At 40.6% G+C, this 17,774-nt stretch overlaps 1 non-coding gene across 1 annotated transcript; it reads left to right on the top strand.

The window, feature by feature from the left end:
- Positions 1-15,639: 15,639 nt before the first annotated feature.
- Positions 15,640-15,773, top strand: LOC115869270. The gene has a single exon (XR_004046087.1). It is a non-coding gene; the product is annotated as a small nucleolar RNA SNORA42/SNORA80 family (small nucleolar RNA).
- Positions 15,774-17,774: the final 2,001 nt, after the last annotated feature.

Raw genomic sequence — 17,774 nt, 5'->3', positions numbered from 1 at the left:
TATGTGTTATATCAGGAGTATGCGCTCATTTCAGACACAGTTTTAAATGATCATCTTAAGTTTAAGATAGAGTACGATTTAGCATAATTTTATTTTCTAACCTTATACTGGGACTATTATAAATGACTATAATTCTAAAAAGATTTTAAGACAAGAAGTGTGTACTTCTAAATTATTAGTTTGTTTCCAGTTAGTTTATAAAGGTCTAATTGAAGTATAATGTACATATTTAAATTGTACAACATAGTTGGACAAAGGTGCATTCCTGCAGAAACATCAGTCATAAAAATGAGCATGTCCATCATCACAAAAGTTTGATTAATTATTAATTCTTATGATTATGATTATTAATTCTGATAACAATAAAACTTAACCTAATTTTAATCAGAAGAATTTGTATATTTTCATTCTCTCTTCAGTAAATGCTTACTGTACAGTAAGAAGAGTAAACAATAGTTTAATGATAATATTATCTAACCAAGTAGTATACATTTTCCCAGAATATCATTATTTAAATATGCAAACAATTAATATTTTAAGCCTCTTTTTAAACAAATAATCTTTACAAAGAAATACATTCTTTTTTATTTTTTAAATAAATTCTTAAAATAAGTCAAATTTCTCTTAAACTATACTTTTTATAAAATATTCTTGCCTGCATATTTAATTATTCAGTGTAGTTATCAAATGAATTTTATATGCCTTAAAATTCTGACCTTGTTGATAATGTGTTAAAAAGTATTCTTAAATTGATCTCAAGATAGTAGCTGTCTTTCTGAGAGGCTGTATTGTCTTTCTGCAAAGGTTATTCTTTTCATTAGAGTCAATGGCGAAGTGTAGGGTTACCTCGTATCCATGTCTTCGACAGGGCAGAGACATTCCACATCTATAGCAATGCCTCTAGAAATATGGAATGTTAGCAATGAAATGTGAACCAAGCTACTAAATCCTAAAAAAATCAATATGATCATTATAATGTTGTTTATAGAAGTAAATGATAAGATACAACCTTAAAGAAAAAAATTATAACCCAGTGCACACATGGTGGAAATAAAAAAGAATGAAAAATTTTATAGACCTTCATGCAAATGATTTAATAGCAAAATAAATAACAGATATGTAAACTTAATCTAAATATTTGAACATGGTTATTTTAATATAAAAACACTCTACTTAAGCTTACTACTACTGATTATTGCTATCTCTATTCTACAGGTGCTATAAAATAATGCTTTGTATAAGCTAAATATTTTGATCAAGAACCTCCAGTTACATAATATTAAAATCAAATCTAAAACATGTTTTTTAAAATAGTCTAAATTTTGGCCTAAAAGATATATCCCATTTAAAAACATCACTATAGATATTAGTAGGTATCTGAAATATAAGACACTAGTATTCAGTGTTATAAACTATAGTTAATTATATTTCAATTTCATTTTCTTAGTGATTGTGTCTTAATTTTTTAACTTCTAATAAAAATACTTGGAATTAATATGATGTAAGTCGTGGAGCTCTGAGGGATGAGCCGTCCAGGCTGAGGAAAAGGCAAGTAGGAAGGCCCTGGAAGGCTGTGTGATTAGTCTGTGGAGGACTATCAAGGAGGTCCGTTTAACTGGAGTGAAGTGAGGGGAAAAGAAGACGATAGGGATGGTTGCAGATGTATCAAAGGTCCAGGAAAAGAAGGCCTTCATAGAGAATGATAAAAACTTGACCTTCATTGAGATTCAGAAAAGCCTGAGAGGGAATGAATGGGCATAGCCATCTCATTCACTGAGAAGGGAGAAGTGGGTTGACAGAGAGAAAGGTAAAGCACCAGAAAGTCTGTTTGGAACATGTTCAACATATGAAACACCCAAGTGGAGGTGTCTAGATGGCAATTCAAAGTATTCGACTAGAGCAGTGGTTTTCAACCTGTGGGTCGCAACCCCTTTGGGGTTCGAATGACCATTTCATAGGGGTTGCCTGAATCACAACAGTAGCAAAATTACAGCTATGAAGGGGCAACAAAAATAATTTTATGGTTGGGGTCATCACAACATGAGGAACTGTATTAAAGGGTCGCAGCATTAGGAAGGTCTAGAACCACTGGTCTAGAGGAAGGGTGGGGAACCTTTTTTTTTCCCAGGGCCATCTAAATAGTTATAATATCACCTGTGGGCCTGATGGGGCCCTGGTGGCATAGTGGTTATGTGTTGGGCTGTTGTGTTAGGCGGGGTTGACAAGAGAACAAATCCAGTCACATTCCTATATATATAAGGAAGATCTTCATATCACAAAGAAGTTATATATCAAGAAAACATCCCAACTCAAGTTCCAAAGGCCAATACTAGTCCATAAGTCCCTCTTCCACCTCACAGAGCCACAGGCAGTGATGCAGAATATAGGATAACCATAGGCCTATGATATCACAGGCAAAGTCTTGTGGATTCAGTGATGGTGGGCACATCTCCAGGGGTCTGGCAGGATTCAGAGTGTCAGGAAAGTGAGGGCAGAGAGAGAGGGGCAGGTTCCCAGGACCCTCCTTATCTGAAGGCCAGGCCTACAAGGAGGCACCTGAATGACAGGCTAGACTCCACCCCTACACTTTCCTATATCTTCAAGTTGACGTGAAATTATGTAGCTACCACAGCTGTGAACCCTAAGGCCCCCCGTTTGAAACCACCATCCACTCCCAGGGAGAAAGACCAGGCTTTCCTCTTTCTGTAAAGTCACAGTCGCTGAAACACCCAGGGGTGGTTCTTCCCCGCCCAGGGTGGAATTGGCAGTGAGTTTGGAGGGGAATGTGATGGCAGGAACAACTTCTCTTTGGTGAGGCTTTGACACACTGTGATCTAAAGTGCAGTTGAGGGGGTGATTTTACTGATATAAATACATTTGATAGCAACAGCACACCCGTATTAGAAAAAGCCAAAAACCTGGAGGAGGTTGTTCAGTTGTCTTGTAGCTGACTCCAACTACAGGATCGCAGAGCAGAACTGGGTTTTCAACGGATGATGATTTGCATAAATCACCAAACTTTTTTTCTGAGATTGTGTAAATATTTTGCCAGGGCTGCTAACATACAAGTGTGAGTAGCACTGGTGAAATGTCTGGTACATGACTTCCATAAAGGTTAAAACTGTGACCATCAAGTCCATGATGACTCCTAGCGGCCCAATAGGGCAGAGTGGTAGTGCAGGATTTTAGTGCTTAACTACAAACAGAAAGTTGGAGCTTCAAATCCACCAGTTGCTCAGAGGGAGAGGGAAATGGCAGGCTGCCTGAGATTCATGACCAATTTGGAAACCCGATGGGGCATTTCATGATATATGAAGAAAAGGTTGAAGTTATCGAGGATTTTGTCCTCCTTGGCTCCACACCCAATGCTCATGGCAGCGGCAGTTAAGAAGATGGAAACACAGGTGGCAGCAGGTGAATCTGCTGCTCAGGACCTCTTCAGAGGATAGAAAAGCAAGGTGGTTACGTCGAGGACTAAAGTGTGCCTGACTTAAGACACGGTGTTTTCAATGGCCTCAGATGCAGGTGAAAAGTGTACATTGAACAGAGAAGTGAAGAAGCATCGATACATTTGCATTAAGGTGCTGGAGAAGACAATGGACTGCTCAAAGAACAGAGCAATCTGTTTTGGAAGAAGTAAGGCCAGAGTGCTCCTTAGAGGCAAGGATGGGAAGATTCCATCTTACATACTTTGCACATATTGTCCGGAGAGACCAGTCCTTGAAGAAGGACATCCTGTTTGGGTAGGTGGAGGGACAGTGTGAAAAAGAGGACGGTCCTCAAGGAGATGGGTTGACGAGGGGCTGCAACAATGGCCGCTGGCACAGAAACAGTTGTTAGGATAGCACAAGATCGGGCAATGCTTGGTTCTGTTGTACTCAAGATCGCTGCGGCTCGGAGCCAATTCGATGGCAGAGGACAACAGCATGGGGCAGTTCTGCCCCGTCCTATCGGATCAGTGACAACAGCTTTGGTGTTTGCCTTAAAGTGTGTGTCTCTGTGTGTACGGTTTTTGTGGAAGTTTACAGAACAAATTAATTTTCCACTCAAAAATGTATGCACGTTGCACTTTGCAACATTAGTTACCATTCCCTCAGTAATAGCAAAACTTCTGCCTCAGGATCCCCGCTTACATTCACTCTGCGTTATTGATCCTTTGTCTGAGCTTCATTTTTTGCCCCCTAGGGTTGATCATTCTGTGAAGCCCATTCTTCACAAGTATCACTGTTCACCATCTAGGTCTGTTTGACTATCAGGCAATCATAAGGGGTGGATTGAAGGGTCTCTAAAGGCTATGGTATTAAGAGTTCAACCAATCTCTATCAGACAAGTAAGCCTAGTGTTTTCTTTGTGATTTGTGGTTTTGATTTACTGTTTCCCCATTCTGCCATGGCTCTTCTGCCATCCACATCAAGGCCATTGGACATGATGGCCGAGCACCACCGAGTTCTCCTCGCTTCAGGTAGTAGAGGCTGTGGCTGTGTGCTCCATTAATCCTGGACTGAGACTTTCCTTAAATCTTTTACTTTCTTTATTCTTCTTACTTCCATATGGATGGAAAACACTAGTTGGATCTTAGATACTGCTCACTGGCTTTTAAGACCCCAATAACTACTTCCCACAGTAATGCACAGAACATAGATCCCCAAACTTATATGGACGCAGATCCCCTTTTCAGAAAACAAAAACAAAAGCCATTACCCTCCTGACAATTAAAATCTGAGCCTTGGCGGTGGACTGTGTTATACACTGGGTTGCTAACTATAAAACCAGCAATGTGAAACTGTCATTTGGGAGAAAAATGAAGCTTTCTATTCTCCAAAGAGGTACACTCTTGGAAACACACAGAGGCAGTTCTGTTCTTTCCTTCAGAGCCACTATGATTTGGAATTGACTTGATGGTGGTAAGTTTGTTTTTTGAATTTATAGGATAATAAATTCTATAGTGTATTGAATAGTGTATAGACCTATAGGTATAGACCTATAGTGTAGGTCTGTTTTGCAGCTCCGGGCCCCCATGGGTTGTAGCACCCCACCGGGGGCAGTATTACCTACTTTGGGAAACATTGATAGAGCACTGTCTTTGTGAACTGTGTTATGCAAATGGACTTTGCTGTCCCCAAAACTGTGGTCTTAAATCCCTCACTCCAGGGATTTATTCCCCCAGGTGTTTGGTTATGACTGAGAAGTTGTCATCCCTTTGCCCCCTTGTACAGGTTCAGCTACACACATGGATATAGTTATAACATATGCAAATGCACATGTTGAAATATCCTCTGCCAAACCTATATGTAGGCATGAGTATGGCTCATTCATCTACCCAACATGGTTCCTCTTTCATGTCTGCCTATGACTCCCAGATTATTGTGTGCTATTACTGATATTGCAGGATTGGTTGCTGGCAGTAGATTGCCACATCTTTCTCCTCCAGAAGCTGGTGGGTTTGAACCATCCACCTTTTAAGTAGCCGTGGAGCATTTAACATTGCACTGCCAAGGCTCCTCTCCATGAAGATGACAGTCAAAACAACAACAGCAAAACCCTATGGCGAACTGTGTACTCTTAAACATACGAGCCATTTATGAAATAGAACAGACTTGATAGCCACAGGTACATTTCAGTGAGTTTTTCTTACAAGGCCCCTTTGTGTAGACTCAAAAGTCTGAACTTCAGGTAAATAGCTGAAGGAGTTCAAGCATTTGCGTCACGGAGGGACTCATGGAAGATGTAACTAGGGGCATATCAGTCAGGGGTCAATCAAAAAGGCAGAAATACAGATCGATCTGGATTTCTTGGAGATGGTTGAACAGCCTCTGCAAGGCTGTTGTATTTGTACCTGAGGCTGAAGTTGGATGTACACAGAGCAGGCAGCTAGAAGAAAAGATGGATATACAATTGGATAAAAGAAGAACCGGTTGGAATCCACAAGAGTCAACTGACACTCTGCTGGAATCAACTGAAACTGTATCAGTGCTTCCTGCCTTTGACATTGGTGCTGGGGATGCTTTGCAGGAGCCAGAGTACTTAGTCACAGATTTAAGCACATACACCTTTCCCAAGAGATAAGCAACGGCAAGAGATTCCTGGGGAAAGTGGAGCTGTTGCAGATACAAGCGCCGCCTCAAGCCAATAAGGTAAATCAGCAGATAAGCAAGCAGCACATGCTACACAATGGCTGCTGCCTCCAAAAGCCAGACCTGTTGACATCAGTCAATTCCATTCTTCAAAGCTCCCCTAAAGCCCCCTATGACCCTCTCCTATTCCAAAGAAAGGTAACCCAACAGACTGCTCAAACTACAGAACACTAGCCTTGAAAGGGCACACAAGTAAAACTTTGCTGAACATCATCCAGCGACAATTGCAGTGGTGCATTGGCAGGGAATTGCCAGAAGTTCAGGCCAGATTCAAAAGAGGACATGGAACAAAGATATATCATTGCTCATGTCAGATGGTTTTTAGCTCAAAACAGAGCACAGTGGTTCTCAACCTTCCTAATGCTGCGTCCATTTAACACAGTTCCTCATGTTGTGGTGACTCCCCAACCATAAAATGATTTTCATTGCTACTTCATAAGTGTAATTTGCTACTGTTATGAACTGGGTGACTGCTGTGAAAAGGTCGTTTGACTCCCAAAGGCGTTGTGACTCAAATGTTTACTTGTGCTTTGCTGTTGTTGTTTGGGTGTTTGTTTGTTTTTAACTATGCAAAGTAATTCAACTGGGTGAACCATAATAAACTATGGATAACCTTTGCTTCAGACACAATTACATTCATATTTTTAAAACTCTAAGCCTTTTCTTAAGCTATGTCCTCTGATCAGAACTGGCAATGTTCTTAACTCTTCAATATTTGACAAATAACACAAATCTATTTACTCATAGTCTTTTAGATTAAAGTATTCTCTGCTTTGATTTCTTTATTGAAACTATGTGTTTTTAATAATGGGAGGCATTTTTAATAAAGTGGAAAAAAAGTTATTTTTTGAGATTTTTTAAATACCATTAGTGAGGCACATGTGTCCCAAGGGATCTCTAGTGCTGAACTTGGTGGGATAAGACCTGTTTGTTCAGATCCATGCCATTATAGAGGTTCCCATCAGATCACTTTATCGCCACTGAGTTGATTCAAACTCTTTAACCACCGAATAGGACAGAGTAGGGCTGTCCCGGCGTGTTTCCGAGGCTGTAAATCTTTGCAGAAGCAGAAAGTCTCATCTTTTTCCCTTGGAGTGGTTGGGGGTTTTAAACCACTGACCTATGGTTAGTAGTGGCTCAGCCACTAGAGCTTTTTACCAGGTGGTAGTTTGGACTAAAGTCGAATAGCAGCTTCCCTTTAACCCAAGAGGTGAAACATATAAGTGGGTTTCAGGGTCACCAAAGGGTTAACTAGGAGCCCTAGGGATGCAGGAGTTCTATAATCAATCGCTAATTGAAAAGTTGGTCTTTCAAACCTACCAGCCACTCTGGGAGAAAGGTGTGTCAGTCAGCTTCTATGAAGATTTAAAGCTTTTTGAATCTGTGGAGGCAGGTCTACACTGTCCTACAGGGTTATGGAGAGTCCCAAACCAGAGCAGCTAGTTTGGTTGTTTTGGGGTATGCAAATTAATAAGACCCATTATATCAGCCATAAAATGCAGCTTTACTCAGCATATAAATGCCTCATTAACACTGGCTAAAATACTACACACACACACACAAATTACATTCATGGAACCTGATTTTGGCAACTGAAGATTGGTAATACCAGTCCTGGCCTCCACATGGCGCTAGTGTGACGTACTGGCTCTTAATGAGTCACAACTACCTAGTATTGCACAATAGCCACCACTCATATTGCATCAAAAATAATCATAATAGTACAATGCCAGATCCAAGGAAAAATGATACCACACTTTACCTGAAATTCCACTTTATATGAAAGGTGGCTCACACATAATAATAGTTTTGCCAAAACGTTTGTGGAAATTATAGTAAAGCTAAATACGCGGCGACATGAAATGATGAGTTTAGATTTTATGTTTCATCTTTGGGATGTCACCAATGGGTTCTACATAATATACCTCCCCCGCCCCCACCCCACCCCATCCCGTATTGTTTCTGCTCTTCCAGCTTAGGTTATTTGGAAAGTGTTAAGAAAAGGAAGTCCCTGGGGGGAGTCTTTGTAGGACTTCTGCCAAGTTTTTTCTTTGGTCATTGTGATTCCTTTGAACTCTAAATTTCACTTTCAAAGCCAAAATATAATTTATTTTGAATACACTTATTTTCTGTCAGTCTTAACAACTTTAAAGTTAGTTTTGTTTCCTTTTATTCTAATATGAAACAGGTATATTCATTGAGTTGATGGCAGCTTTATGTATTGTATAAAGCTTTATATTCATCTGCCAAATGTATGACAATTGAAGATACAATAAAATATTACAAGATATTTTAACTTTTTTGCTCTGTTTCTTGCCAACGGACTAGTGGATAATCTCACTGGCTTTATCTAAATTCTTCCTATTTTTTTTCATAATGGGACACAATTCATGTTATGCTTACCTATTGATAATTCATTCTCTTTCAAGACCAAGTGGAGAATTGAGAAAACTATCTAAACAACAGAATGAAACGACATGTTAGCCTCTAAGTCTTTGTAGAGTGTCCTGCACATAACGCACACTGAGTAAATATTTGTTACATTACTCCTGCCGCCTGGCTTCAATGGTTGTAGGTAAAAAAAAAAATGATGAAAGGAAAAGTGATGAAAGAGAAAATAAAAGAGGACTCAAGACTTGAAATACAGAGAAAAACTTTAAAAATAATTACACCCAATTATCATTTTACCTTCTTTATTTCTTCCTTTTCCCCCTTCCTGTCATCCTGTTTCTTCTCTCTTGGCTTTCCTTTTTTAAAAAATGTGGACAATTAAGAAACCAACCTTGAAAAACTTGCCAAGAAGATGAAAAAGTGCGGGTGGTCTTAAACATGAGAATGAGATTAAAGAAACCTGAGAACAGAGAACTTCTTTGTGCAGTTGATGGCATGTATTAGGAGTCACACACCAAGCTTGTACCGTCAGTAGACAGGGTATAAGGTGCTGTCTGTCGTTTAGGTGCATTAGTGGGAACACTGCTGGAAAATGTTGGGACCCTTGGACAAAATAATGTAAGCATTAGCAACTATTTGCAAGTGATTTATTACCTTTAAATCCTTTCTTGGAAATGTTTTCATCCTCTTGCAACCATAACTAGAAAAATATATGTCTTTTTCATATAGGAGGGTAAGTCAAACACTATTGCTACAAAATCAGAAATCTTTATTAGCAAAAAATATCGAAATGTGAAGCTATTTTTCTCAACATATTTTTCGTCCAGGTCTCTACTCCTGAAGGCAGTGTTTTTCTCCTTCTAGCCCTTCCCCAGAGGATTTTGCAATCGCCAATGGCACATCTCTTCAACACAGCAGCTTTGGTATTCCCAAGGGATTCAAGCTGTGGTTCTTTTCAATGTTATTTGAGAGTGGGGCCCAATCAGAAGTCTGGAGAGGCAAGAGCAGGGCTGTGAGGTAAAGAGGGTATGTTTCCCAACAAAATTTCCATAGGACAGGCTTTGTGCGTGTGTGTATACGCACACACAACTTTCCTGGCCATTTCTCACCAATTCCGTTTTCAATGTTCTTAATATTTACCCCTAATTAAGTAAGTCTCCTTCTCCTTCCTGCCCACCTTCCCCTCCATCCCCCACATGGTTTGTCCCATGTCTTGAGAAAATATATCAAGATGTCCCCGTTGAAATAAAACCCAGTCACTATATCCTTCTAAACTGACCTCTCTGCTTTGAATTTAACAGGTCCGACAGATCACACCTCAGATTGGCCCTGGTTTGAAGACATCTCAATGAGACGGAAACAAGTGTATTAATGAGGTATAGCTCTATCGGCCCCCACCCACAGGTCACAGACATGTTTAAACACACGGTATTTGGAATCAACCCAAGCATGTGTGAACTGGAACCTTAGTACTGATATTGTTTATCTACCCTCATATGCACATATGTATGTGATTACAGAATAATAATAATAATACTTTCTTTTCAATTGTTACTTAAAATATGCATTTTTTTTAGTTCCCTAGAATCTGTTCTTTAATAATTTTACCTACTTGATTTAGCTTCGTTGTTGTGCCTGGTTACCAAGCTAAGAGATTTGTAGTCAAACTTAACAGTTAGCAAGGACCAGTGTTTTACCAACTGACCAAATCACTATCATTTGTGGAGCCAGACACTCTAGCCTGAGACGCTGAAGAGTTTGCTCTACAATCTGACATTGGCAACACACGTCCTGGAGTCTGCATTTGAAATGGTGTTTCCGCTTCTTGCCAATATTTTACCTCAGGCAAGTTACTTAACATCTGTGTCCCAGATTTTCCTTATGACCAAGTGACAATAGAAATAAGATATATTGCATGGTGCTGTTGCCTGAGTTTACATGACGTTACATACGAATGTATCACAGAACATAACATGCAAACATCAAAAAATGAGCAGTCAGTCATCATTTTTATTCTCCAGAAAGAGAACTAGTTAGAAGCACAGTGCTAGGTGTTGAGCACAGCATTAGTAGTCACATCTTATAAACCAGTATCACAAGATAATGATACTAGTTATGCATTAATAACAACTTACCCTCAAGACCCAGCAGTAATTCAAAAGTATATGTTATAACAAAATATAGAAGCCAGTCTATTAGAATATATTTTGAAAGTTAGTTATAATTTTTGAAGTAACTGATTGAGACTATCCTTTAAAAAAAGGAATTTTGTACAATCCATAAGGAAGAGGTTATGGGCATACAGGGAAACATCTCAAGACAAATTAAAGAGTTTTCAGAGTTACTGATGCATGTAATCCCATTGTACCATAAAGAAGACATGGGGAATATCACTGATTTTTTGGGTAAAGGAAATTGAAGCCAGTTATTGTGTTTTATAGGTTCCTCGGAAGTATAGCAGATTACTATTGGGCTGCTAACCACAAGGCCAGCAGTTTGAAATCACCAGCCACTCCTTGAGAGAAACGTAAGACTTTCTACTCTCGTAAAGAGTTAAAGCCGGGGCAATGCACAGGGGCAATTCTACTCTGTCCTAAAAGGTCCTTATGGGTTGGAATTGATGATGGCTGTGAGTTTTATTGACTGTGAAAAGAAATTTTGATTGTGTGGGTCATAACAACTCATGGATAGCAGAATGGGAATTTCAGAACACCTAATTGGACTAATGCAGAACCTGTACATAGACCAGGTGGCATCATTAGAATCAAACAAGGGGTCACTGCATACTTTTAAACAGGAGAGGTGTGCATCAGGGTTGTATCCTTCCACTGTACTTATTCACACTGTATGCTGGAAAAATAATCCCAGAAGCTAGACTATATAAAACAGGACTCAGAATCAGGATTGGAGGAAGATTTATTAACAATCTGTAGTATGCAGATAAAAAGCACCTGACTGGCCGAGGAAGGTCCAAGACCACAGTCCTCAGGATAGATTAGATTATACCTCCACCCAAAGAAAATAAAAACACAACTGAACCAGTAAGCGATATCTTGATAAACAGATATTGATAAAGATTGATGTTGTCAAGGATTTCATTTCATTAGGACCCATAATCAATGTCTGTCTAAACAGCAGTCAAGAAATCCACCCATATTTTGTGTTGGCCCAATCTGCTGCAAAAGATCTCTTAAAAATGTAACAAAGCAAAGAGGTCCCCTTAAGGACTAAGGTGTATCCAAGCCAAGCTGTGGCGTTTTCCATTGCCTTATGCATGATAAGGGTAATGAGTAATGCAGACAGGAGAAAAACGGATGTCTTCAGATTATGGTTTGGGCAAAGATTATTAAAATGACCACGGACTACCTTAGGAACGCACACATCCATCTTGGAAGAAGTGCATCCAGAAGGCTCCTTAGAAGCAAAGCTGGTGAGACTTTGGACATGTGATTAGGAGGGACCAGTTTCTAGAGAAGGACATCATGCATGGTAAAGCAGAGGGTCTGGAAAAAAGAACCAGACTCTCCACCAGAAGGCATGACACTGAGGCTGCTATTGGGCTCAAATTTAGCAACAGTTGTGAGGATGATGCAAGAGCGTGCAGTGTTTGGTTCCGTTGAACCCAGGGTGAGCCAAAAGTGCCCTGGTGGCACCAGGTCTGTGAGTCAGAAGTGAGTTGGCAGCCCCTAACAACAGCAGCAGCAGCAGCAGCAGCAACCTGTCTCAAACCAATTGCCAGCAAGGTGATTTGGCATCTTGGTTACTCCCTGTGTAATAAGGTAGCGCTGTGCTCCCTAGCAAAGGCTCTGTTGGCATAGTGGTTACACACTGGGCGGCTAACCTCAAGGTCAGCCATCGAAACCACCAGGAGCCCTTCATGAGAGAGATGAGGCCTGTAAAGAGTTACACTGATGGAAACCCGCAGGGGCAGTTCGACCCTGTCCTGGAGCATCACTGTGGGTCACCATAGACTCCAAGGTGGTGAGTTGATTTTTGGCATTGTTTTCTTGGTGCTCTGTGGGTTTTCGATGGCAAATCGCTAGGTCCTGTCAGAAGGCTCTGGGCATCTGCAGGATGGTTGGCAGCAGAGCCCCATAAGAGTTTACCTTATGGGGACTCCACACTTGTGTTAAACAGGAAGTTGGCGGTCTAACTTCACCCAGGGCTGCTTGGAAAGGAAGATCTGGCGATAATCTACTTCAGAAAAAGATCAACCTTGACAGAAAATCCTGCGGAGAGCAGCTCTACTTGGACACACATGGATTGGAATGAAGGGGAGTCAAGTCTGGGGGGATTTTCTAAAATTGGTTCAAGCACTTGTTTTCCTTTATTGTCTGCTTTGTTTGGGATTGAAATGTGCCCTACCTGGGGTGGGGTGGGGGTGGGGGCATTTTTCAGACTTCTATATCTGAGATTATAATCCCATTAGGCAATGGGTTCTTTTGTTATGTGAATGAGGCAAGGTCAATGTAAGGTGTATCTTGATTGAATCTCTTTTGATATATCAAGGAGATTAAACAAGCAAGCTGAGAAGCAGAGCTGGTGGAAGATTAATGTCAAGCCACATGGAAATCTATGAGGGACCAGAAAACAAGCTGAAAAGACAAAGATGCCGCCCCCAACCTCCCCCACCTCACCCCCGTCCCACCCCTCGCTCCCAGTACTGTCAGAGAAAGCCTTTCCCTAGAGTCAGTACCCTGCGGTCAGACCTGAAAACTTTTGTTCTGTGAGGAATTCATTTGTTTATGGCATTTCTGTTACAGCAACCCCAAATATATAAGGAATGGGACAAAAAGAAAGTGTGAATAAGCCTGGGATATCAGAAACAAACTAAAACTGAGATTTTATAAACTCAATTTTGCTGAGATAAATTTTGATGTTTAAAATTTTTTTCAGATTCTGGGTAACATCCAAATCTTTTATTTAGTTACCTGATTTTACCTGCCCCTTTGAGTCACTAAATGGGAGACGTGATCACTGCAGACTTCTGAATTCCTCGCAGATTCTCTGCTTTCAGGCCTCTGAACAGACTTATCCACAAAAGCCGGGGCAGTCTCCGTCTGTGACCCTAAGCAGCAGCCACAGTCATAGCAGCCCTCTTGGCAGGACCCTTGAGAAGCTCCAGACCAGAGATCCCTGCAATAACAGGACCAGCAGGAGGAAAAGAGCGCATCAACGCTGAAATGCCATGGCTGCCACAGAGAGAGGAACTCTATCTCTACTTCTAAAGAAGATCATTATCCTTGCCATTGTTACCGTTTGGTTTCCTTATAGTCTAAATCAAAATGTTCTGGAACTGTAAAATTATGTTGTTCCCTTATAGCTTCCACTTAATAACATCACCTCGCATACGATGGATGTTCCGTTGGTAAAATTAAGTGTCCATTCCCATTCTAGAAGTGATAGGGCCACTCACTTTAGCTCTTTCTTATCTATCCTCCAAGGATCTAGTTCTTTCCCTGGCTGCAACAGTCACTCTAGCTGAAATAGATTTTAGTGATAGGAGAAAATACAGTATCAGTGACTTCATGCTGTAAGGTTGTCCAAGAACACCTTTCCCTAAGTAGGGGAGTGGACAGTGTGAATTTAGTCAGAAGGGATTATGTTATGTTGTGATAACAAATAAATCAAGTAGTTTAACAGAATCTATGTTTAGTTTCTGCTCAAATAAAATCTGCTGTGAGTCAGGGTAACTTTCCAGGGCAACTGTCCCCCATGTGGGAATTCACTACACCAAGCAAAGAACCTTCAATCTGTGGTTTCACCACTTCAATGTAAGGCCCCCTTCTTAACTGGAGAGAGGACTTGAGAGACTCAGAAGAGTCTAGAAGCCTTTTTTTAATCTTAGACTAGAAGTGACCCACATCACCCCTGCCCACATGTCTTTGGCCAGAAGAGTAAATGACTTCACATAATTGCCAACGGATTGGGAAGCATCGTCTTTGATATCGCAGGAAGGAAAGGAAGAAGAGATATTTTTGAATACGTCAATGAGTTAAGACTTCTGCCATATGTAAGATGACTGGTACATATATATACATAAATATAGAAATATACTTCTATATCTTTATATGTTTTCATAAAAATGTAAGAAGCACATAAAGAACATCTAGCCTGGGAAGTGGGATGAGTCACACTTTTTAATTGCAGAGAGTATGTCTTTGTGGTGAAAATGGGGAAGAGGAGGTCAAACTTATGTATTAGGGCAACACTGGCCTAAGGGAACCAGTATGAGACTCTGTTTTTGCTCTCAAGGCAAACTGTGAACACAGAGTGGGCACAGGAATGGGTTACCTGTACCCCACTTGCTTCAGCATTCGTGTGTTGCCCTCCACTTCTGGCCTGGTTCCAGGGGCTAGTTGCTCTGATCAAATTCGAACAACCAAATTTGGCCAAACCTACCCTGGAGAAGTTTGGAACTCCTGCTCTTTGAACCCTGTTCCTCTTTGAACCCTGTTCCTCTTTCTCCTCACTGCGAGTCTAAGCTTGTTCTTCATGCATTGGGGTGAGACTCCCAACAGAGAAAGGAGATTTTGCCATAAGACAGTTGACTTTGCAAGCATTGCTTTCAGTATTGTGGTTTAACTTTTTAGATGGTTATCTATGTTTTTATCTGGAATGGTAACCCGAGCCCTCTCAAATCAAGCGCTATACAATAACTTTGTGGAGTATAGCTGCTAGCCCAGAATTAATTAGACCACTACACTTACTTTGATGGTAAGAAACCCCACCTCCACACCCCTCACCCCACCCCATCCCACCCCACACACATTCCCGAGATTTCCTACAGTCTTTACAAATGTCTCTGGAGTAGGGTGACAACCTATTTTGTTTTTGTTTTTAATACTTGCCCCAGCTTGTTTGTAGTTATTAACTACGGAGACCTCTTTCACTCAAAAAAAGAAGAAAAAAGTCGTGTTTGTATGCTTGTCTGATAAATATAGGATCCCTATGTGTTAGAATCGACTTGTGATAGTGAGTTGAGTTTAGATTTTTTTGAGTGCTTCTGAGGTAAGGGGTCCTGGCGGTATAGTGGGTTCCATAGGGCTCCTAGTTTTAAGGTCAGGAGTTACAACCCACCAACCATTCCCCAAAAGAAAAATGAAGTTTTAGTGCATGGATATGGATTTGTGGCAGGTCTGATCCCATGGCCCTCTCACAGTGTCCCATGAAAAAGCAAACTGTCACCCCAAACCAATGCCTGGCTTTACCCCATGGGCTTCAGGCACTGAAGCGGGTTGCAGAATGAGAAAAAGAAAAGATGAGGTTTTGATATTCCCATAAATATTTACATCTTTGGACCCCCTCTCCCCCATGCTCCACACCCCCCTGTACAGTGGAAATCGACTTGACAGCAGTGGGGTTTGCTTTTTGGTCCTTCTTTAAACAACGACTCTTGTTTAAAATGTTGAGGTAAATAATTTTTCGGTATAAAATAATCTTCATTCTAATGATAGTAGTTAAAGCCATATTGGGGTACTTGAGGCTATGAGTAGTCCTGAATGTTTGTTTTTAAAATTTTTTAATAGCAATTTGGGGGGAGGGGTCATTTATGTTTGTTATTTGCTATAGTGAAAAGCAAGAGGACATATCCAAGAGTGAAAAGAACTAAGCATTCACATTGATCACTGAGAGTTAAATCCACTATTCTGGCTTGTACTTTTCCACTTGCCCTGTACTAATAGGAAAGCTGATGTGTAAAATGAAGAGCGATATGTATTCCTATTGTACATCACTAGCATTCACAATACTTACCCCAACCCACATTCACCAGTGTGATGTCTGTGTCCTAAAGAAATGAGTGGAATGCCTTCACCCATTGCCATCTAGTAGCTTCTGATGCAAAGCTTCAATTCTATGATTCAACTGGGACAGGCATTTAGCATACAGGTAGAATTTCAAGTGCATGAAAGTAGCCATACGTTTACAACGGGAATTGCACACACCGTTTTTACTTTGTGCATTGTTCTGCTAGTAGATAGCTCATTGCAAACTTGTTTTATACTTCGAGTCACTTCAGTTCGAGGAGAAAGTAAAAGAGGATCTCAAAGGCAGAGGATGTCACATTCAGAGCAATGTTTAAAGCGACAGCTCGTCACACTGGTTTCTGAAATATGAAAGGGCCTACAGAGACCACCCCAGATTAAAAGCCTCTAAATACTGCATGCTGCTTTAGTGTTAAATGATGTTTAGAAATGGTCATCTTTCGTAGACTTTGGAAATCTAATTATTTATAATACCCAGTGCAGTGACATTTACATTTTGCTAAGTCTACTCTGCTCGTGCAAGAATATATCATATTTAGGAAAATGGGTAGAGGAAGCCTGATTGTTCATGTGCTTGTGTGTAATGCAAAGTAGCTTCTCTTTTGTTGTTGTTGTTGCTATAAAGACATGTTTTAAAAAGGGAAGCATAATTCACAAAACGTGCCCTTAGTCATTATGATTTAAGCCACAGGCAAGAAAAAGTTGCAGTTGTACTTGAGCTCCTTTGTTTACCACTTAACTCTCAACTCTTAACTTTTCAAATATCTACTCTAGTTTATTGGTATCTTAGAATAATACTCTTCATTTCCATGCCAACAGCTACAGAGTGTTTGGTTTAGTTTTTGAGATTGATTGGAAGTAGATTGATAAAGTTGACCTATTGTGCTAAGCTTATTTACACAAACACAATGACTTGGAAAATAAACTCTGAAAGTGCATAGCAGTTGAGCCCTGAGGTATTTTCACATCTCAAGTCTTCTAATACCTGTTTTACCAGGACCTGGCAGGTATAGGCTCTCAAACTTTGCCATGGTTACCTTAATTGGGCGTGGGGGCGTTGGGGGGGGGGGAACCACTTGCTTCCAAATATTTAATTATTCTTAAGCTTTAAGGTACAATTTCCGACTCCCTTTAGAAAGAAGGATTTGCTCTCACATGGCCTCGGGAAAATAATCTGTTATTTCTAATACATCCCTGGAACCATCACAGTCAACCCTTTTTCTCGGGCCCTTCAAACCGACTTTTCCTGCAGGAGGGGGAAATAGCGTGTGTCAGTTCATCCACACCCAAAGCCTGCAACGTGAACAAAACAAAAACAGGAAAAAAAGTCGATACGGAGACCCTGGGGAAAGATCACGGGTCGGGACGCTGATGACTAGCTGGCGCTTGAAATGACTTTATGTTTATTCCAGGATGGATCTTGGAGAGCAGCACGGCTAAGGCGTTCTTGACGCCCCATCCTCGCCTGCGAGCGGTTCGGCCA

This window comes from Echinops telfairi, unplaced genomic scaffold (assembly GCF_000313985.2).
Source record: "Echinops telfairi isolate 266 unplaced genomic scaffold, ASM31398v2 ScPeMD7_23;HRSCAF=83, whole genome shotgun sequence".
NCBI lineage: Eukaryota > Metazoa > Chordata > Mammalia > Afrosoricida > Tenrecidae > Echinops > Echinops telfairi.
The sequence above is the reverse complement of the archived record's forward strand: the minus strand, read 5'-3'. Positions and strand labels throughout refer to the sequence as shown.